This window comes from Eleutherodactylus coqui, chromosome 5 (assembly GCF_035609145.1).
Source record: "Eleutherodactylus coqui strain aEleCoq1 chromosome 5, aEleCoq1.hap1, whole genome shotgun sequence".
NCBI lineage: Eukaryota > Metazoa > Chordata > Amphibia > Anura > Eleutherodactylidae > Eleutherodactylus > Eleutherodactylus coqui.
In genome coordinates, this window is record NC_089841.1 from 79598673 (window position 1) to 79622347 (window position 23675).

The window sequence follows — 23675 nt, forward strand, 5'->3', positions numbered from 1 at the left end:
GAGAGAGAGGGCTCCCCCCTGTTCCCCGCTGCTGCCGCCCGCGCCGCCGCGCCTCTCCCCGCCCCCCGGCGCCCCCCGAATCTTTACGCGCGAACACTGAAGTCCTCGGAAAAGCCGGTGTTCGGGTGCGTAAGTCCTCGTTAAGAACACGTTCGCTCATCTCTAATCCTATAATATCCTTCCACTCTAGAAAGACATCTAGTCCCCTCTTAAATTCCTCTATGGTAGAGAGTTCCACAGTCTCACTGCTTTTACAGTAAAGAACCCCCATAGCAGCAGAGGCCACAGGATGAAGGATCTGTGATGACGTCACAGTCATGTGATCAGGAGCGGAGCATGTAACTCACTCACTCACTGGGAATGAAATTGTAATATTTTTATACTATGACTCAGGTAGGTTGGCAGTAACTATTATTGTCTGTGTGACTGTCTTTTTCACTTTCCTACCGCTTTGGTGTCTTTACATATAAAATTGTTTTAATAAAAAGCACTGAGCAAGAAAACAAGGCGGAACGTGAAGTATTTACAGTTACGGGATATTTTATATAGTTCTAAACTGGAATGTAAAAAAGCCGATGTTTAGCTTTACATTTTTATTTTATTAGCCCATAATAACTTTTTTTATACACAAACTGAATAATTCCGCACATTTCGGGATGCGGAATCACTTCATTCCAGACACCAACAATAAACTTTTTTGGGTGACAAATGACTGTAAATGCTGAAGGTCCGAGCAGCATAGTATTACACAAATGATTTTCCTAAGCATGTGCCAAAGCAATAAATAGGCCAATTAAATGCTACTTTACAAGATTAAACCGAAATCTTATTATATCAAGCTTATTATCTTGCAGTAAAAGTGTACAGCCAGTAAATCTTTGGTCTTTTACAGACTGCAGTGATGAGGCACAGCAAAGATCCATCCATACAATTACCATTGCGGCTTGTGTAAAGTACAAGTCTTATAAAGTTAGCCGTTCTGTTACACATTCCAGTAGGAAACTCTTTTGCAAGAAAGTAAGTGTGATACTTCCACAATGCACATGGCTGGCATAGGACCCTCCGTAGAGACCCTCGGAGTAGCTAATCAGTTGGATTGCAGTCAGGGCTGGTCTTAGGGAAAAGTGACCTGTGCGCTTACGCAGCTCCATGGGGTGGATAAGAATCCCTTATTGGAAGTCAGATGAAAACCGAATGATGCTGAACACCCACCCAGATTATCTACGCCTATGTGGCTCAAAAAACTCAACTTTCAACTACAAAGCAAGACAGCCTCTAAGTTTTTTCCTTTTGACAAACCTTTATTTGGGGCAGTTTCAGGTGACTGCTAAACTCCCTGCCCCTTCTCTCACCTCCCCTCCGGCTCTTTGCAATGGGAGGGGGGTGGGATGTGGCAGGGCTAAGCTCCATCCCATGCCGCACCCTCCCATTGCAGGCTGCGGACAAGGGGCGGGGAGGGGGCAGTGGCTTAGCTCCGCCCCTACCCCTCCAATTGCAAACAGCTGGAGGGGAGGAGAAGGGCAGAGAGTCGGCGATGGGGAGGGAAGGCATTGCAGCCTCAGTGCATATGTGCCAGGGCTCAGGCTGTCTGAACTGGCGCACAAACGTTAGATTTTTTTGCGCCCGTTCACGCATTTACGCTACCAACGGGTGAACATAAAAACGCATATGCCGTGTGAATCCAACCTAAGAATGTATAGTTCATTTATATTTTTGGCCAGAACAATACGAACAAAGCAGACCTCCAATAGCACAGTGTTAATTGTGTTTGCTGGTGCAGTACGGACCTGATTGCTGCTGCGGATGACATGTACTATCATTTCTATCTGAACATACCCTGCAGGTAGGTTGCCCCGCAATGTGTAAGCGGACTCTTGAGCTTTCCTAATGAATGGTAACAACTCTGATTCATTTTAGTAATTGCACTATTGTACTATGTATAAGCTGCAGGTGGCCTTTATGAATTAAATCAATAGGCTACAGAAAGGACTAATCAACCCATATGGCACTTTTTTTGCTAGCTGAAATCAATGGGAGACGTGCCTGCAGTTACAAGCGCTGGCCACTACACAGAGGTCGGCGCAGAGACTTCCACCCCAGCCTCTGTGTATTTGCATGCGCTCGCTCAGTTGATCGGTCGGGGTCACGAGCTGTGAATCCCAACCGATCAACTATTGATGACCTATCCTGATGATAGATCATCATTAGTATTCACCCAGGAAAACCCTTTTAAAGATTCTACAAATGTATCAGCATTGTGCAATATTTGACAAATTTGTTGCATTATAAACAGAAGAAAGGAAAAAAAAACTATTGCAGAAAAATTAAATTACCCCAATGGATAAGTCCAAAATGTCCATAGAGTTTTATGAGCCAGACCTATGCCCTTTGGTACATGTCTGGCCAGTATGTGTTGGAAACTCCTCAATACTATTAGATGTGGCAATAGACTTATTTATCTTATTTACGGAAGTCAATAGCAAACGATATAGGCACATGGCTGAATACGTCTGTAACATGTAACCACTTACAGAACTTCCAATGAAAGTAGATGGAAATTACATTTACTTGGATTATGTATTCACCTCGCAGCTCAATTAGAAGAATCTAGAGCGATAATGAAGAACCATTAAAAACTTCCGCCTGCTAATAAAAGATATCAGAGCGGCTGTCCGTACAATTAAAGAGAGGCACTGATGAGTCTCTGGTAAATATGAGCTATATTTCTTTCTAACACAATCCATCCTGCATTCCTCTCTTCTTGCCTCATGGCAGCTTTTACTTCAGCACAAAAGACATTTTTTTTACTTCTTACATAAGGAGATGTTTGCAGCCCAACTACAGGCGCGGGCTCATTTTTCTCATTTAACACCCTTTATTAACACCATTCCAAAGGCTGAAATGCCTGCCACTAGCACAGCTACAGAGCTAGAGAAATCCATGCGAAAGCTTCAAAAATAGTTCAAAGAGGTGATGAAAATGTGAACAGAAATGTACAAATACACCATATGGGGACTCTTCTTCTAATGCATTGAAATAAAAGTTGAAGTAAATTTAAGAAAATGTTTCAGTTGTACCTAGTCTATCATTAAGGCCTCATGTCTACGGGCAAATTATTAATTAAAATCCGGAGCGTTTTTCCGCGCCCCATAGGGATGCATTAGACACCCACAGGTAGTTAAATACCTGCGGATGTCATTTTTCCCTGCAGGTGCGGGTCCCGCGTGCAGGAAAAAATCCGGACATGCTCCATTTTAGTGCGGGTCTCCCGCAGGCTTCTATTGAAGCCTATGGAAGCCGTCCGGATCTGCCGCAGACCCGCACCAGAATTTAACTCACCTGCTCCGGACGGTACGTGTCTTCCCTTCTTCGCAGCCGGATCTTCTTTCTTCGGCCCAGTGGATGTGCCCGGCATGCAGCCGCGACGGAGAGAAGATCAGGCCACGAAAAAGGGAAGATCGGGAGCAAGCGGAGAGGTGAGTAATTTTTATTTTTTTAGCCATCATGTCCGCGAGGCAGGAGGGACCCGCTATGGATTCTCCATGGAGAATCCGTAGCGGGCCTGATTTTCCCCGTGAACATGAGGCCTAAGTGTGGCTATACAACAGCGTGTTTTTGTGCGTGCATATGCACACATAAAAACACTCTTGTATTTGCAACAATGCATTCCCTATGGTGTGTTCACATGTCCGTGTTTTACAGGTGTGTGTCTGCAAAGATAGGACATGCGAGCACCATAGGGAATGCACGCATTGTTTTCAATGGAGCCGCGGCTGCTGCCAGTGGCTCCATTGAAAACAATGGTCTGCCGGCACCCCTGCATTCTTTTTCAGGGAAGGGCTTTACATATAAGCTCTTCCCTGAAAGAGAAAGATTTTAGTGTAAAAAAAATAAAAAGTATGCTTACCTCTCCGCTGCTGCCGTGACCCCCACCGAGGATGAAGAACACATCTGCCGCATGTAGAGGTTTCCTTCATCCCCGCTAGTTAAAAGAATTCCATGCTGCTACATCTGCCACACCTGTGACAGATGCAGCAGAGGAATTCTTCAATTCTCTACTGCAGCTGTCAACTGCAGTAGAGGATTGTGCTGCTGGCAATTGATTTCAGGGAAGGGCTTTGAATATAAGCCCTTCCCTGAAAATCAAGTAAACGTGGTTTAAAAAACAAAAAAATACATACTTACGTCCCTTCGGCTGCTGGGGCTCAGCCGCGTCTTTAAACAAAGCCTGTCCTATTTTTTGTGTGGTTTTTTTTTGTATCAGTATTCCTATTCTTTTCTATTGGGCAAATATGGGCGAGTATTTGCCCAGTATAAAAGTAAGAATATGGAGGAAAACACTGAAGACATACGGTTGCAATGTCATTTGAAACACGCTTTTAATGCAAATCTGTATAAGGGTGACTACCCACCACAGTTTTTTTCACTGCGAAATTCGCAGCGATTTTTTTTGCAGGGGTCTATGGGACTTGTAACGTTAAAATCGCGATCCCGCAAAATCGTGATTTACCACGAAATCGTGATTTTGCGCGATCGCGATTTAACATTACAAGTCCCATAGACCCCTGCAAAAAAAGAAAATCGCTGCGAATTTCGCAGTGAAAAAAACTGTAGTGGGTAGTCACCCTTAGGGACATGTTACAATACGCTCGTCCGAAACTGGCCTAAAGGGAAACTTACTAAGCAAAACATGCCTACTAGTAGAGGACCTCTTTTTCCATTTGTGTGGAGCTTGTTGACCACTAGACGCCTCTGTGATGCAATTGAAGAGATTTCACTCAGTTAACAGAATTTGAGAGAGGGGGTGAATTTTTGGAATGTGAGAAACTGGATGGTCTTTATACATGGACTGTGCTGAGTAGACTGTTAGGAGGTCTTGGGACCAGTGGATGCATGAGGGCACACACACAAGGTAATGAGGCTCAGAGCACCCTTGACAGACCACCAGTAGGGAGGATGGTGTGGTATGCCAACTTCGACATCCTACAAGTTTGCATAATCTAAAAGCTTGGTTACAGGAAAGGTGGACTAATATGCCACAGGATACCATACTGAACCTGTATGCCTCCATCCCGGCTGTATCCAATCTTGCATCCAAGATAGAGGCAGTCTATCAGGGTACTAGAGCCTCCATGCCCACTAGTATCACATTTTATATCCAAACTAAAGGCAGCCCAAAAAGGTACTAGAGCCTCCATGCCCACTAGTATCACACCATATATCCAAACTAAAGGCAGCCCAAAAAGGTACTAGAGCCTCCATGCCCGCTTGTATCACATCTTGTATCCAAGCTAAAGGTGGTACAACAGGGTACTAGAGCCTCCTTGCCTGCCCATATCACATCTTGTATCCAAGCTACAGGTGGCCCAACAGGGTACTAGAGCCTCCATGCCCTCAGGTTCTAGACGTAGGGCCGTCCTCATCGGAGTGATTGCACCGATTCAGGGAGGATTTCCCATATTACTACATTAGGATGAGATTTTCCCTTTTCCCCATTGTTTAGTTTCATTATTGATCTTTTTACTTCTCCAAGTTTTTACAAGAGTGTTTATCTATCTTTTTGGAGAACTATACCGTCTGATCCGGACATAATGTGTTTGTGTGTCCGGCTCACACGTAACAGTACCATTGTATATGAATTTTAGCAATTTGCTAAATTTTCACCATCACATAAAATGATGTATTTTAGGACATCATAGACAGATCTCCTCCGATATGTTTCATACGGCCTGAGCTCTTTGCTTGCTGAAACTAACAAAACGCATTAAACCGCTAAATTCATGGCGCAACATAGACGGCAGCCATTTATCAGCTTACCGTACTTCTTTATATAGCCGATAAGCGACTAAATGGTAACTGATACATTCCATTACCCCAGCAAAAACAAGTTTGCGAGTAGTAATGATTCCTTTCAGTGAGTCACAACAGAGGCGCGGAGCTTTCAATGACGGATTAGCATGGTCAGTATCACTGATTATATCTAAACTGTGTTTATTTTGGACTCATACTGCAGTGTTCAATGCTACTATGGACTAACAGGTAGCATGCATAGTGTCAGCGAAGAAGGAGACACATCGGATTGGACCGCAGCCAGTGGCTGCTTTAGATGTGGTAGGAGGAATAGGATACAGAAAGCGAGGCTCAGGAAAACAGATGCTGTTTTAAAGGTACAGGACACAATAAAACTGCATGCAGCAGCACCCATGTCTATGAACACATGCAAACTGATATCCAAATAAACCTTTAAGCATCTGTGTAATCCCCACTAAGATAGTACCGTATGTCATTCACTTTGAAAATGTGGTCTAATAGTCAGCAACTATGCACCAAATCTCCAATGTTTTGCAGCAGTCTTCGGCAAGAGGAAGCAGTCGCACCCTGCTGTCTGAGGGGACTCAAATGCCTTCAAGGCTCTGGACACCTTTGGGGGGCAATTTTTTTTTTTTACTTAAATGCATGTATTTGGGCTGACATTCAAGTTTGCAATAGGATTTCATTAAAAATTTTACACGGTTTCTCTTCTGCAGCTTTTACAAATCACAGTATGTAGAAACTGCAGTCTTATGGTCCGCTTACACAAGACGACTCTTTTAATCGAGCGCACGAAGAAGTGATATTGTGCAAAATGTTTAGACAGGCAGATCACCGCTGAGAATCACTCACTTCTTGCTCAGTGCTTCACATTCCTATGTACAACACTGAGCAGGGAGCATTTAGACGTAACGAGAAGTAAGTGAACCGCCAATGATTTTTATTTAGGTTGAAACTGAGCGACAAATGAAAAGCGAACAAAAAGTGCACAATGGCTTCGTGTTTAGATGTAATGATTATTGCGCACTCTCATTAATTTGAGCACATTGTGAGTGACAATCGTTACGTGTAAATAGGCCTTAAGTCTCAATAGGAGATCCATCAGTGAGGCCGGACTGATGGCTTAGTTTCCCTCTGCTCTCTCCTCTCCTGCATCTTCTTTATGAGCTCATGTATGACCACAACAAAGTTTATACGCTCCACCTCCATTTACTGAATGACTATTGCTCCTGTGTTAATATAAGGATCTCTCCCACAATCTGTTTACACCCAAGACTGCGACGGTAACAAGAGGACATCCGCTACGTCTAGAAGAAAGCAGGTTTCATCGCTAACACAGAAAAGGGTTCTTTACTGTAAGAGCAGTGAGACTGTGGAACTCTCTGCCTAAGGATGTGGTGATGGCAAAATCCATAGAGGGGTTTAAGAGGGGACTTGATGTCTTTCTAGAGCGCTACGATATTACAGGATATAAATCTTAGGTTAATTGTTAATCCGGGTATACAGGCAGGTAGGAACTATTAGGGGTTGATCCAGGGATTAGTCTGATTGCCATTAGGGAGTCGGGAAGGAATTTTCCCCCAAAAGGGCTAATTGGCTCCTGCCTCTTGTTTTTTTTTTGCCTTCCTCTGGATCAACACAGGAGGATAGACAGGCTGGAGTAGATGGACGTGGTCTTCATTCAGCCTTACATACTATGTTACTATGTTAAAGCACAGGAGCGATAGTTGTTGGGACAACTGTCAGACACTTGAGCACCCAACAGTCAGGCCAGGTAAAAGTACCCTTAGACAATAGTTTATATATACTGTGATATGTAGAAGCTGAAGAAGTCAAAAAGGTGCAACATTTTGAATTAAACTCAATTGCAAAAATGATTGTCAGCCCGAAATACATGCATTTAAGTGAAATAAAATGCCATCCATAGGTATCCATGGCATTTAAGAAGACCCAATTATGATAGATAGTCATGCTCTGAGCCTAGGAGCTTCAAGTTACCCCTAACATCTGTTGGTGATTGGTGCAGGTTTAAGAAGGGGGGGGGGGAGCAATACTGGACCAAAAAGGCAAAAATTTATTATAACTAAGGAGCAGCTGAGCAAAATATATGCGTATATCCTCCAGCAGTCCCAGAGAGATGACTAATATGGCAGTGTGTACATGGGAGTCCTGTTCATGTGACTGTGGGGTTCCCAGTGGTTTTACCGCACTGATCAGACACTTCCTTCCTTCCTGTGGATAGGGGATAAGTTAGGAATTTGGCACAACAACCCCTTTAACTTTTCTCTGCCATAGCGGTTTCATAAATAGGGGACAAATATTGCTTTGGTTGGGAGCTGAAACCTACTTTTCCTGGACCTCCGAATAACAAATGATCTAGGTATCACCTGATATATCCTCACATCCAGTATCACTATGGGGGAGATCTATCATGAGTTTTTTGGTGTAAAAAAGTGGCAACATTTGGCGACGTTTGACAGCCAAGCTGCTCTACGCCACTTTCCTGAAAAGCTCAATGCTTGCAGCGAGGGAGTTGTGGCAGTCCGGACAATTATGTAGAACTTAGCTGTTTTAGCTAAGCAGATAACTTAGCCGAGTTATCATCCAGGATTATAGTTTATCTGAGCTGACAATTCTGTGGGAGCTGCCATAATGGTCATGGGGGCCCCCATTAGCATCAGGCACCCCTCGTAAAAATGGTTAAGTAAATAATTAAAAAGTAAACAACTAGTAAAAAAAACTTTAAAAAATATCAGTGTAACTACATACTTAGGGCTCATTCACAAAATCTATGCAATTTTGGTCCGTGAAAAACCATGCATACGCATTTTTTCTTACATCCATGTTGCATCTCTATTCACTGTGTTTCTCATGTTTACAAAAAATGCAAAAAGGCACAATTGCTGTAACTTTTTTTTTACCACTAACTGCTAGCCAGATGCATAAAAAGCGAAGTGAATATGCATGTGTATTTTTACACTCCAATAGACTTTCATGGTCAAGTTAGGTCTGCGATACGGAAAAAATAGCACATGATGCTTTTTTTTTTCGACATGCATATAAGGGCTCCTTCACATGAGCATATGCGCTATTGTGCATGCGCTGCTTTTTTGCGGAATGAATGACTTTTTAACACGCACGGCATTGGGGGTTTTTTTGCGCATGGGACACTAACATGTCCCGAATTAAATAGCTATTTGGTCTAATGAGTTCCAGAGGTGTTCATCTTCTCACAGAATCGCGCAGCCTATTGCGCATTCCTATACATTAGTGCACCCTCCCATAGACTCCTTTGCCTGCACAAAAAAAGAGATAAGAACTAACCCATTGAAATCAATGGGCTCTATTCTCTGCATATTTGCATCTGCAGATGCAAACACGGTCGTGTGCAGGACCCCTAACACACACATCTGAATACACCAATTTAAGTCAATGAGTTCCTATTCAGTCCGTATTATGTCTGTAAAATAATCTGGACAGAAAACCTGCCCGTGTGAATGAGCCCTTAATCGTTTCTGGACCTCTGCTATAACTTTCTATCAGTGAAAACTGTAAATCTGAAACAAGCGGTGGAAATGTCCCTTTACATAAGACTTACATAATAGCAGATTACAGAACATACGTTCTCTGACTTATCTAATAAAACGGAAAAAGCGAGCTGCCTTAATTCGCACCAGACATCAGTCGGCTTTTTCCATCCCCAATTCCCAACGTGCGGTGATAAGTAAGACTCGCTTTCCATACTCCTGTCAAAATCCCATCCAGATTCCGTAAACTAAACTGAGCTGAGCCCGGGGAGATTACAAGACAAATGAAGAAGAAATCTTAAAGTTCTGGAAGAAATGCCTCCACCGTACAAAAACATGGAAAATCCAACCTGAGATTGCAGCCAGTTCCGAGTCCAAGACTCCCAGTAGTTGTATCCCCAGACATTCAGTATCTCTCCTGCAGTGTTTTCTGTCATCTGTGTTTTATCCCAAGTACTAAAGAGCAGCGATTTAACCAAACAGTGCGTGCCCCTTGGCCTCGGTGAGCAAATACCATTATTGATAATGACACGGTGGAAGGCACTCAGCTACATGTGCGTCTCATTGTGGAACTCTTTTCGCAGTCCTCGTCTTCTCTTCTTTCCAATTCTCCGTAGTATGATAAAATGTGAATTTGCGCCACTGAATTATTTATTCTTTGTTTTCTTGCTTTAGTTTAATATTATTGTCCTATGACCAGCAGGGGGCGCCAGGTTAACTCCGCAAGATGACAAGGGAGTTTTCCTATACTGTCACTGTCTTCTCTAGCTGATTTGCTGTTTTCTCCTACACACCCCCAAAAGAATGACCTCACTGCCATCTGTGAAGAGAATTTCCACATCAGGCGGAGAGGCTGAGGCCTTGCAGCTGTTGTAGTAGTACTAGAAGTCACAGCAAAACTAACCAGCTGCTGCGGAGGCTTCCAAATGCCAACTGAAGGATCAGTTCAATGCAACTTTATGCTACATATAAAGCCTGTTTATTAAATGTGAACATATAAATGTGTATTATGATATTAAAAGGGGGTTTCCAATAGCTTTAAACATTGGTAGCAATGGGGGGGGGGGGGGGTGACAAAGATCTACTTGTTTCCCTGCTGCTGCTGCTATCCCGCAGCGGCTCCTGTCTTCCAGTGCCTTGTTTACCCCCGCTGCAGCCAATAGGTAGCCTGACAGAGGCGTCATCCAGATAGGGATTTCATAGTAGAAGTCCATGTGATTAGTTTATGGGAAGTCACCAGGCCTTCTCACCCGATGATGTCACCTATCAGATGACATGGCACCAGAGCACCAAAGCAGTGGTCCGGTGCCATGATGAGTATATTGATTTTTTTTTATTATTATGTGCATGGGAGGCAAAAACCTTACAAAAATAACTCAGAAACCCCTTTAATATAATAAGTTTAATCCTACCTCCCAACTTTTTAGATGGTCAAAGGGACATTTACGGTTTGTTGTGTGACGGATCCATTTTTCAATCTAGATCTACACACTTAAATGCTTTTAGTTGAAATATTAGCCCAAAAGTCATTGGAGTATAGAACTTTTTACTAGCCAAATTGCACCATATGAAGGAGTATTATGCAAACTGGGGTCTATTAGTTGGGGTTTATTAATGCAAATCTATTTCAAAGGTCAAAATCAGGGACTTCAAGGACAGAGGGACTTGGGTCAAAAATAGGGACTGTCCTTCCAAAAAGAGGGACACTTGTGAGGTATGAGTTTAATGGAATAAAACCAAAGAGATCATTAGGCGGCACAGTAGCTCAGTGGTTAGCACTTGCAGCAATAGGGTCTTGGGTTCAAATCTGACTAAGGGCTCAGTCACATGGGCGGATATATGCGCGTTCTTCCATGCGGAAAAAAACGCACTGCATGAGCGGACGAAAATCTGCATGACCACCTCCATTGCCACTCATATGTTCAACAGGTGCGAATTTTCATCCGCACCGGCGGTGCGGACGTTTTTCCGCACAGAAATATGCGCAGATCGTCGCCCGTGTGACTGAGCCCTAAGGAACAACATCTGCATGGAGTTTGTATGTTTTTCCTGGTTTCCTCCCACACTCATACTAATAGGCCAAGATAGATTGTGACTCACCAAGCCCAATGGAAGTGATTCTAATCGGTTTACAGCACTGAAGAATACACTATATAAGTGAGTAAAATAAAATAAGAACCACCTAAAATGCATACACAAATAGATTAAATTGCCACTTTAAATTGCTCCCATGTATAAACCTCTCCGGGATCAGACAGAAAGATACAGGTGGGCAGGACTGTGGATGCACACTGCCGGGACGTCACATGCACCGCCATCTATACAAAACCAGGTCACTAAAGAAAGCGTCAGGATGGGGCTTATTAAACATGGCAGTCAGACTGCCTTTTGCATTCGCTCCCTAGCTTTCATCTAGCCTGCCAGTATTCAACTGTGCTCGCTCCAGGGGACACAAACACTGTTAAACGTGGCACCACTGGCAGCTGCCAGGGGGTCCTATGCAAGTTCACCCTATGGTTAAAGGGGTGGTCTCGCGAAACCAAGTGGGGTTATACACTTCCGTATGGCCATATTAATGCACTTTGTAATATACATCGTGCATTAAATATGAGCCATACAGAAGTTATTCACTTACCTGCTCCGTTGCTAGCGTCCTCGTCTCCATGGTTCCGTCTAAATTCGCTGGCAGCTTGCTTTTTTAGACGCGCTTGCGCAGTCCGGTCTTCTCCTTTCAGCACGAGCCGCTTCAGTGTGCTCCCCGCTACAGCTCTTCTGCGCATGCGCAGACGAGCTGTCACTGCTCGGGAGCGCGCTGGAGCGGCCATTCTGTACCTTCCTCTGTTAGAGGAAGGTGCAGAGCTGCCGAGCTGTCCGGAGGAGCCGCCCAGCTGTCCTGGTAAGTGATGGGCCGGGGGGGCTGCCACTGCGCCGGGCTGCGCCGGGGGGGGGGGGGGGCTGCCGCTGCGATGGGGGAACTAGCGCTGGGCCGGGGGGGGGGCTGTCGCTGCGCCGGGGGAACTAGCGCTGGGCCGGGGGGGGCTGTCGCTGGGCCGGGGGGGGGGGGGGGGCTGTCGCTGCGCCGGGGGAACTAGCGCTGGGCCGGGGGGGGGCTGTCGCTGCGCCGGGGGAACTAGCGCTGGGCCGGGGGAACTAGCGCTGGGCCGGGGGGGGGGGGGGCTGTCGCTGCGCCGGGGGAACTAGCGCTGGGCCGGGGGGGGGCTGTCGCTGGGCCGGGGGGGGGCTGCGGCTGTGATGGGGGAGGGGCTGCGCCGGTTACCTTCTGCCTGGCGGTGGGTGACTGGTCGGCCGTGTTCACTCCAGGGGTCCGGTCGGCGGCTGCGGGGCGTCGTGTTGTCATGGAGACACAGCTGGCAGCGTCTCGGGAGCGCGCACACGTCGGGCTGCAGCGAGCGACGGGTAAAGAGCCGGCGGCCATCTTGGGGAAACTTTTATAAGTTGCTGAAACGCTGGAACGGTAAGTACAAACCAGCTAGAAATGTCATTTACAGGGGGGCTTAGTAATGTGTACTTAATGGGGGGGACTGGGCAAAAAAAAAAATTCACTGCTTCCTCGAGACATCTCCTTTAAAGCAGCCCTGCATGCAAATATTATCCTTTGTTGGATTCAAACCCAGTACACCAGCGCTGCGAGCCAATAATGCCATGGCACAGTCCTGCTGTAATTTCATCTTTATGGATCTTGTGGCATTCAGCACTTGTTCTCAGTTATTCATCCATCTCTGTTCATAAGCGTTGGCATGCTTGTTTATGCTGATGCCCTTTCTTGTCTGACATGTCAAGACACTTACAAAGACACTTGATGTCTTAAAGGTCTTACTAGTTTAGTAAGAAGTGCGCCAATCATTTTGGCAGTAAATGCGCTGGAACTTTGGTGTTTGTCTTAAAAGTAGTTGGAAAAAAGTATAGTGAGCCCAACTACTCTTCCAAATGCGCCTCATGGACCCTAAGCATCAGCTGTTACCAAAATCTATGATACAGACCGCCTAGGGCTCCGAAGCCTGGGTGTGACACAAACTATAGTTACGCCGCTACTTTTCACTTCCAAAAACCAAAATATAAATATTCTCCCATGAGTTCATATTCACTTTTAAATACAATCTCTCCCATAAACTTTTTTTTGCAAAAACACTGTTTTTGCGGTATCGCAGCAGGTTTTCGTCACTTTCTTTGAGACATATAATACTGCTGATTAGTTATAGAATATGAAATGTCCTAAAAACACTGGAAGGAAGTTATTAAACTAGCTGCCTAAGAATTCTGTTGCTACGAAGTTGCAATTTGTACTTGTACAAAAGTTTGCAACTTTTTGACATTTTTGCGCCCTGCTTGGCACTTTTCTGAAAGTGGACACGGCTTATCAAAAGAGGGTGCAGGACCTCCCACCATACGGCACATGTACTATAATGTATGCCAGAAACTGGTGTAAATTATCATAGCTGGCGTAGATTTTACAGGCATGTTCAAGGACTGGCCAGACATGCAACAAATTTAAGAGTACACCATCAATTTGGCGCACTTCATTCCAGTGCACTCTATACTTACACTAGAGTATAAAACGTGAGATTTTTATTAAATTTGAGACTTTTTATTATTGCAATAAAGTCATTAAAGGGGCACCCCAGGCAATACTGACACACCGTGCTATGTTTGATGCAGGACCTCAGAGGCCGGAACACGAAACAGAGATCATCTCTGGTGGTCTTCTTGCCATGCACCACCACCATGGCACCGCACTAGTTTTCCTTGGAGTGTTCCTTTAATAGAACAGGGACACCTATAGTCCTCGTATTAATCTTCTTAGCTTTTCTCATATCCACTATGCAGTGACGGTGTCTGTGTAAGCATTGTCGCAGGAGCTTCTATTCTTTTGTCACAGCATACTCTACTCTTACCTTTGTTCTGCCACTACTAATATCAGACTGACACTCTTATCTCCAACTTCCAAACTTCCTTAGTGCAGCTAAGTCAGGAAACACAAGGAACCTTGAAATGTTGACAGAGGTATAAAAGACTTTGTAATGTAAACCAACAAGAAAAACAAACCAAGGTAAATCCAGACATAATAACAATAATAGGTGATGACAATCAGAGTGTTGCAGAGATTATAGATTGATAGTCTCTGCTGGATGCCGCTGGTATAACGTTATAGGGGTATATATTAGTCATGTTATAAAACAGGCAAACCAGTATAGATGCGTCATGCCAACCATGTGTCCAATGGGGTGTTGTACATTCATGAAAACATACAATGACACTAAAACATTTAAGTGAAAATGAGTATATTAACTTGGGTTGTCTCACAAAGATGGATCAGTCAAATAGAAGCTGACGTGACTATCAGATGATCACTTTGCATTGGACTTCTCTAAACACCAAATCAGCTGTTATCTGGCTATACATTTCCCTTCATAAAACAACAATGACCCATGGTTGGCTCTTAGGTGACCGTCTCAATTGGAGTATCCTCCAATGATGCCCATATGCTCTGATAGTACAGGGGATGACTTTATGAGATGATATTATATCCACCTTTGCAACTTTTTTCATTTATTGCTCCAGTCAGTACATAGAAAAGAAAGGGCCCAATAGCAGATATCAAAATAAGCCCCATATTAAGGCCACTAGATTTTGGTACCCAGGACAGAAAGGTATGGTGTCTGTTTCCCTTCCACTTTCTTAAGCCTCTTTCACACGACCGTATGCGTTTTTAGGTTGTGCCCACTGTAAAATTGAATGAATGAAGAATAGCCGCAGTCAAGCCCCCATGTTTAGCCGCGTATTTTCCGCCACTCACATGGGCGGCTGCAATGTAATGGCAAGAAACTACATTGCAGTGTGGAAATCCTTCTGTCGGCATAAATCCTCAGAATTAGGTTTGATACCTAAATAGAGCCAGCTGTCTTTTTTTCCCCCAGCTAAACTCCTTTCCTCTCACTTTCTTTTCAGCTCCTATAGGAGTCTATGGGAGCTTTTAGCATATCTCGGCCAAAGATAGGGCAAGACCTATCTTTGGATGCAGCGTATTAAATAAACAACCAAAAATGGTCGCCGATGTGGTATTTTTGCGGGCATGATTTTTTCACGCGGCAAAAAAACGCTCATCTGAATGAATACATTGGAATCCAATACTTTAGATGGTGGCGATTTCTGCCCGATTTTTGGACACAGCTAAATAGCTGCATATATACGGTCATGTGAATAAGCCCTTAAGACAATGCCCAACCGCCTTGTCTGGATAAGGTAGCCCTGCACTGGTTCCAGCTACTTAACAGAACCGGGGGTAATACCATCACTGGCCCCCTTTCTCCAAGTGTCCCATAGCAGCTGCATGGTCTGCCTCTATGGTATGTACGCCCTTGGCTCTAATGCATCTACAATAAAAAAAAAGAAGAAACTTTGCAAATAGTCTTGACTAATCCCTTCCAATCCCCGTATATATCCCGTTGCACAGAAACGGTGCAATGATGGTGTGGGCTCAGGAGCTGAACCGCACTAACAGCAGGGGGTATCAGCTGTAACACACAGTTACCAAGATTGGAGATGATAAATCTGCCTCCATGGTAACAGACTACAAACAAACCCTATGTAGTCTTATCCTACAGTCATACTCTCTTCTATATGTCCCTTTTTTCTTACTAATCTTCAAAGCTTATGTTAGCAAAATCTAGGGAGCAGATGGATAGAAATATGATTGCAATCAGACTACACCAAATGTTTTGTAGTCTGTTGCCATAGAAACACATAAGACTACACTGGCGCTGAAGACACAAAATAGTAGGAAATGTTTAACCAGGATCTATTGCAAAGATGCTTCATTTTAATGGTGGGGAACTCAGGAGCTTTGTCATTTAAACGTTTCGACAAAACTAAGTGACAACTGTCAACAGAGCTGTAATGGCAACCATAATGCTTCATTAGAAATGGACTGCTAACAACTAGAATGTAAAGATAATCATTTTTCTTTATGGGGGTGCTCTATCGTTTAGATATTGTGCACTCACTAGATTTATTAAGAATTGATTAGAAGTGTTTACATGTAATATCATAATGACATAAAAGTATTCAGACATCATTTTGACAGGATATTTGTGTGTGTTACAGTCCTGGCTGGCAATTAGACAACGCCGTTAATAGCAAGGAACATTTTCTATTCCTGGAACAGTATAAAAAAAGTTGGAAGCACAAACTTTATTTGATATAGAGGTTTACTTCACACGGCGCAATAGATTTCCTCCTCTAATGTGATAGTAAGCCTCAGTTCATGCTCTATGTTTTATCCAAATCATTACATACCAACATTCCTACCTCTGCTGGCACCGAGCTGCTAAAAAACTGGAATCCCATGAGAGTACAGGTAATTGCCTCCCACATGATTTGGCATATTAATTAGCAGCAAAGGCATACAGTACTGTACATACAATTGTGAAGGACCATGTGGCTACTGAGGGGGATCATTTACCCGTAGGCTCATGGCTCACCAGGACTCGGACAGCCCCAATACTTTGATATGAGTTAGCATTCCTTAAATTTCTTCTCTTGCTACATTAGGATTGAAGGTCAACAGGAGCTATACACAAATGGCCGAGAAATCATCATCAACCAACAGACTTGGTTATCAAATAAGAAACAAACAGTATTACATAGGCTGATTTTGTATTCTGTACCTGAAATTTTGTGTTATTCCATTCCCATTACCCTCCACTTCTTAACATAGTTTGTAGGGTGAAAAAAAAGATATACGGTATATCCATGCAGTTCAGCCTATTACCCTGCAATGTTGATCCAGAGGAAGGTAAAAAAGCCCATGAGGTAAGGGCTAATTTTCTTTATCTCAGCAAAGAAATTCCTTCTTGACTCCAAATCTGACAATCAGTACAATTCCTGGATCACCAACCCTTCTGAAGTAAGTAGTAACTCTAACATGTAATATTGTGACACTCGGCAAGTTCTCCATCACCACGTCCTCAGGCAGTGAGTTCCATAGTCTCACTGCTCTTACAGTAAAGAACCCCCTTCTATGTTGGTGTAGAAACTTTCTTTCCTCTAGACGTAGAGGACACCCCCTTGTTACAGTCACAGTCCTGGGTATAAATAGATGATGGTCCCCTCAGGTGATCCTGATTTCTGCAGGAAGCAGACAGCTATGTCCCCACTGCAGTAACCAGGCTTGGTATTACACGCAAAGTTCCCAATGAAGCGAATGGAAACTTTGCCTGCAATACCACGCCTGGCCATTGCAGTGGGGACAGAGGTGTCTGCTTCCTGCAGAAACCATCTCAGAACATGAGAACACCTGCCTTATGAACAGCTGATCAGTGAGGTGTCTTGGGTGGCGAACCCCGCCAATCTATTATTAATAAACTAATCTAAGGATAAGCCATCAACAGTTTGTAATTAGACAATGCCTTCAACACATGATTGCAGCATCAGTCTACAGACAGGGTTTGCTGTAGTCTGCAACCATGGAGACATGCTGGCAAATGAGCTGTAATCACAAAACATCAGCATTTTTTTAAGCAAAGCTGTTTGCAAAAATTGCTTTTTTTTTTAAATTAATCTATGAAAATGAAAACATCTAGTAAAGATATACTTGATCCTAATTCCCTGTTAGGGAATTGTAAGGTAATAAAGCAGGGTACCCAGTTTTAGGAGTCACATCAATTAACCAGTTTCTTTAAAGGTCATCTCTCGCTTTGCAAAAATCTTACATTTCAGTAAAAACTGTATAATGCTTTTTTTCCCCTGATGTTGCATGAACATTGAAGACTTGCCGTCAGGTATCCACACAGATTACATCTGACAGCTGGAGGTCCCGGCCACGAGACACCCTGCCATGTGTTTATTGTCAGGGGACCATCATGCATATACAGTATACACACGTGATCCTATGTACCGAAATCCGTAAAAACTGCTATGGAAACCAAACTCCACAGACTGTACTGAACAACAGCTTCTGCATAGGGAAATATTGACACATTTCTATAAAACATGTTCTATACTGGAGGCTTTCAGATCTGAAGAGAAGGTCTGCTTTTACTAGTGCAAAAACTTTCTTTATGGTTATTTGATTTTCTGCTAGAATTAACTCCAATGGTTGCGTGCTTTATGGGGAAGTTTGATGTGAAACAAAATCCGCATTGGAAGAACCTGTCAGATTTGTCCCATAATTCATAGGAAAGATTCGAGACTGAGCCTCAGATTTTTAATTTTAACCCTTTCCAATCCAATTTGTATCCTTGGAGTCAGATCAAACCCAATACCCCCCCAAAAAGAAAGCTTTGATTACTAAATAGTGTTCTGTCTCACAAAAAATACAGGGAGATTCTTCCAATTATTCTTCAATAACTTTGTAATTTTTGTCTGATTCCCTATTAACATTGGAGCACATTTAACTCTTTCTAATCCAATTTGTATCCTGGTTTTCCTAGGGGGTTACTCTTTTTCTGCTGTTATACGATAGCGCTATCTGCTGGCTAAAGCCAGTACTGCATGAGATGACACGTTGGATAGGCTCTGACAGCAGAGAGGCTGGCAATATACAGTAAGAGAACCCGGACGGACGTCTTCCAACATCGGAGCTGTACAGCCTTAAATCAGAATGTCTTAAGACGTCAGACAGTGGATTAAAAAGAGCTAAATAAAGTGGATATGCATGCGGTCGCCCCAGTCCATAAGGCAAATCCATGTACGATTTCTTTCCACGTAGTGCATTGAAATCTGTGTTGTAGAAACCCAATTGACTTGCATTAGAGGAAAATTGTTTTTGGACTTTACATGGATTTTGTTGCACATCTATTTATCTATTATATCGTTCCCTCTATCAGTAATTGTTTCATATCCTGTCATGTATATTTATTGTAAAGCATAGGATTCGGCGACCTTTACCTTGCCGTTTCACTTATGCAAACTTTGCTCTTAGGTAGTTTCAACAGAAAACATCAGAAATTCTGCTTTTCCCTGATAATTACTACTTGAACAGGTGCATTAGAGTCCTGCACTCATGACTCGCCACTTAGCTGCCATATGTATCGTACCGCTATCATAGAGTTCCTAAAATCACCCTAATTACACAACATAAATGACAGTTCTACAGGTAAACAGCTGGCTTTGTGCCTAAAAGCTTGCAATTAATCCCAGTGTCATATTCCCAGAAAGAACAAGGCTCCATCTCCCTGAAAATGCGCTGAGGATTTGAATTTCCATCCACTTTGACTGTAACATGACGACAATATGACTATACTTAGCCTTTACAGTATGGTGGGAGTAAAATGTGTTCTGACATCCGGTTTTATCTAATGACCAGCTGGAAAAAAACATTGTAAGTAGTACTTTTACACTACATACAATGTATAAATGCTTGGCTTTCTTTGCCCCATACTGATCTTGAGGTACATTCTGACTTGCCAGTCAGATGCAACACTACCATTAATAGGTTTGCTGGTTTCGGGATCTTGGACCTTACATATTTCCCTGCAGCCATCTACTGCGGCATTATTTGTACAGAGCATGTTGTGCAATATTGGCAGGACCAGAGCAATGTAGAGTATGTGGAGGACAGGGGCGTAGGGTGTCATTAGAATAGCCCATAGCAAAACTTTTCAAAGGGCAACCCTCCCTTCCCCAAAGAATGAATTTTTACAAGTCAGTACGACTTTTATGTATTTCCACTTTTGCATTATAATAGCACATTTGATGAAAAAAAGTTTTTATGTCAACTCACTCCACGGCATTTTTCATTTTTCCGTTGATGCAGCCATGTATGGGCTTTCTTTGTGGGATCAGTAACTTTTTTAAATAAAACAATTTTAGGGTACATACAGTATAAATTATTGATTTCATTTTTTTACTGAGTTGAGCAACGCAGTGAAATCAAAAGACGACTGTGTACAGTGGTCCAGTTTCTGTGTAGATAAAGGTGCAAGCACTGAGTCATGACTGATTCTTAGGGTGACGTCACATTGTGACATTTTTTTCTTGGCAGACTGTGTTTGCGAGGTGGTTTGCCATTGCCTTCCCCAGTCATCTTTTACCCCCCAGCAAGCTGGGTACTCATTTTGCTGACCTCAGAGGGATGGGAGGCTAAATCAACCTTGAGCCGGCTACCTGAACTACGCGGGGATTGAACCTGCAACCTTCAGGTCCTGAGCGAGGGCTTAGGACTGCATTTCTGCTCCACACAGGGCTCTTAGTTTCTGTGTAACAAGAACTAAAGAATACGGATTCCCAGTCCCTGTATAAACCTTTTCAATTACACAGAGTATATAAAATATCTAAATAGCTCCTATAGATCATTTATGTATGTCACACACTGGAACAATATACCAAAAGATGGAGCCAGAATTGCCATGTGTGCCAAAATATGCATCACATTTTGGCCATAATATAATTTACCATACTCACTGGGAAACTTCTAGTGAAATAATGCCCTGATATAAAAAGGGGCAATTTGAGTTACACAGTGCACCATTGTGTGTGCCCTGGACTGAAGAACAGAAGGCTGCTTACTGCAAAGGGAGAAAAAAAAACTGGAAAGCGGTTCCCAGAGCTACCTGAGGACAAAGAGGAAGAGAGGATGTTCTTATGGCAATAAGGTAGAAGGGGTTGACCAACACCAATGAGGAGATTGAGCAAGGAGTGCAGAGGAGCGCTCCTGACCCCTCAGGCAATTCTGCAGGACTGCCAGGGTGGGTAGAAGCTGAGATTCCTGGAAAACAAAATGTAAGTAAGGCCGGCCTCATACGGGACATGGGATGTGCTCACCAAGGAAAGGGTTAAAGGCAGTTCATTAGCAGGCTGGCTATAGGAGATAGGGCTCCTACTATCCTGAGGATACATAAATTACCGTATATACTCGAGCATAAGCTGAGTTTTTCAGCACATTTTTTTATGCTGAAAAAGCCCCCCTCGGCTTATACTCAGGTGAGGTAAAAAAAAGCCAAAAACTGCAATACTCATCTCTCGCCTGTAAGTGAGCACTGTGATTGGATCAAGCGCTAGCCGATTACAGCTGGCGCTTGATCATTCACAGCCATTCAGTGAATGCCATCACTGAATGGCTGTGATTGGTTTATCGAGAGCTGGCTGTGATTGGCTGGCGCTCGATCCAATCACAGCACTTACTTACACAGTGCTGACAGTGGGGGAATTCAAAGTCAAGCAGGGAGATGACAGCGGGGAGAATTCTCAAGCAGCTTACCGCACCGCCGGGGAGATCATCGCATCGGAAACACAGACGCCGGCTGGGAGGTGAGTACTGTTATTTTTTCTTTACCTAGTATATACTCGAGTATAGCTAGGCTTATACTTGAGTGAATAAGTATTACCAGTTTTTTGTGGTAAAACTTACTGACTCGGCTAATACTCGGGTCAGCTAATACTTGAGTATATACGGTAATAGTGTAGTCCTAGGAAACCCCATTAACAGTGACATACAGTCTGGAGTGAAGGCAAGGAGGGTTACAGTTGAAGCACAGGACATTTTGTGCATGCCACCTTTGCATCCTGATGCCGTGGCCTACAGCGGCAGCTCCACCTCTGGTGCAGGACCTTGGCCAAACACATGGGAGGAAGCTGTGATTCGTTTGAAAGAAGTACCTATGTAATACCACCATATAGTCTCCATTTAATACTGCCCAAATAATTGTACCATACAGTGAACAGCATTATATAGTGTCAAATCAGCAGTGATATGTACTTCTTAGGCAATAACCATACCGCCATGATGTTCAGGCCATGAATAGGCCACGATGGTGGAGACATCTGCTCTGATTTAGTCCTGATTTTGGGAGATGAAGAATATTATAAAGTCTACACAGTAATTTTCCCCAACAAATCAGGTTTATGTATGACTCATTAGGTACCATTCATCTGTTAGGCCGTTGGGGGCCATAGTGCATATCCAGTACAAAATCCCTGACAAAATAGTGCAAAATTGAGGGTGCCTTCCTTGCCCATTTGCACTCCCAAAAGCTAGCGACTATGCATGCATGCATTGTAAAATGCCAAAACATCCGAGTGTTACGCTACTCCCATACACAACAATGAAGACACCTCTCTACCTTATCTACTTTCATTCTGCCAATACCCAGGGGCGTAGCTATAGGGGTTGCAGGAGTAGCAGTTTCTACCGGGCCCTAGAGCCTCAGGGGGCCCAAAGGTGCTTCTATCATATAAGAAAACACCGATATGGCACATGGATGGTTACAGATTTTGCATTGGAGCCCTTTACATTTAGCCTCTGCCTAATCTTTTAAGATGCCAGCAATGCCCCCGCCTGCTATTGTTACATTGATAGACTTCTTCAGAGACCCAATGATGCAGAGGAAAGTTGTGGGAGGGCCCCCCATGCCGAACTTCTGCATCTGGGCCCATGAGCCTTTAGCTAAACCTCTGCCAATACCATATATGTTGTCTTGAAGATGGCGACAACGTGCATCATTATTACCTACCTTTCCCTTGTTCCTGACATGAAAAGTGCATGTGGACATCCATCCAGCATGTCTGTGAGGCAGGTGGTTGGGAAATGCACCGAGAGGCATCGCGGGCAGTAGGTTGTTCACAACCAAGTTTACATCAATCGCAGATGAGAAAAAATATATATTGCAAAACACTGCAGCATCTCAAGGGCAACCAAACCTACTTCCCTATTGAAGAATATGGGCGTTCAATGGAGAGCTGCAGTAGATTAGCAGCTCCCTTAATTCCCAGACCCTGAAGGATAATGGTGGGCACATGACTTCACTGATGCTCCGTTGTTAAAGGATGCATATTCATCACTGGGTTGCTGATAATGTAGAAAGTAGTTCCAAATGAAAATCTATAATGAGAACCGAGCAGGGCCGGTTATTACTCATCAATATTTCCTGCTCGCAGGTATTTACACAGCACCACCATTGCCAGGTAATTTCTCAATGTCTATTACTAATAGCCTAGTGCATTAGATAAGAGGTGTCATATTAAAAAGTACATTAGTTAATCTTTAGCACCAGAGAAATGTGTTTGAACACCATAATAAAATATGAATTAGTAGCAGTTTTTTGTAGTATATAACAGGTGGTTCAAGGTAACATGCAAGCAATGATTCGTGGTGACATACATCACTGTCATTCCTAACCACCTGGGAGAACCATTTCCAGAACATGTACCGTATGTAGCCAGATCACGTTACTGTGTATGTGACATGAGGGACAAAGACAAATCCAACTGCCAACCTTGGAGAACGCCATAATACAACTGGGTAATTCTAAGTGGTTGCAAGACTATTGGATTGCAGTAATTTTGGGCTTAAAAAACCCTAAATAATAGCACTTGCAGGTT

General features: G+C 43.5%; 1 protein-coding gene across 3 annotated transcripts in view; it reads right to left on the reverse strand.

Moving 5' to 3' along the window:
- Positions 1-23675, reverse strand: part of GHR (growth hormone receptor) — a 309732-nt gene that overhangs the window by 144100 nt on the left and 141957 nt on the right. Inside the window, exon 1 of one of the 3 annotated variants that reach the window (XM_066602764.1) lies at positions 9689-9782. The exons of the other annotated variants lie outside the window; for them this stretch is intronic. The gene's annotated coding sequence lies outside the window, so the exon portion shown is untranslated. Of the gene's footprint in view, positions 1-9688; positions 9783-23675 lie in introns of those variants that run through there. 3 annotated transcript variants of the gene reach the window in all.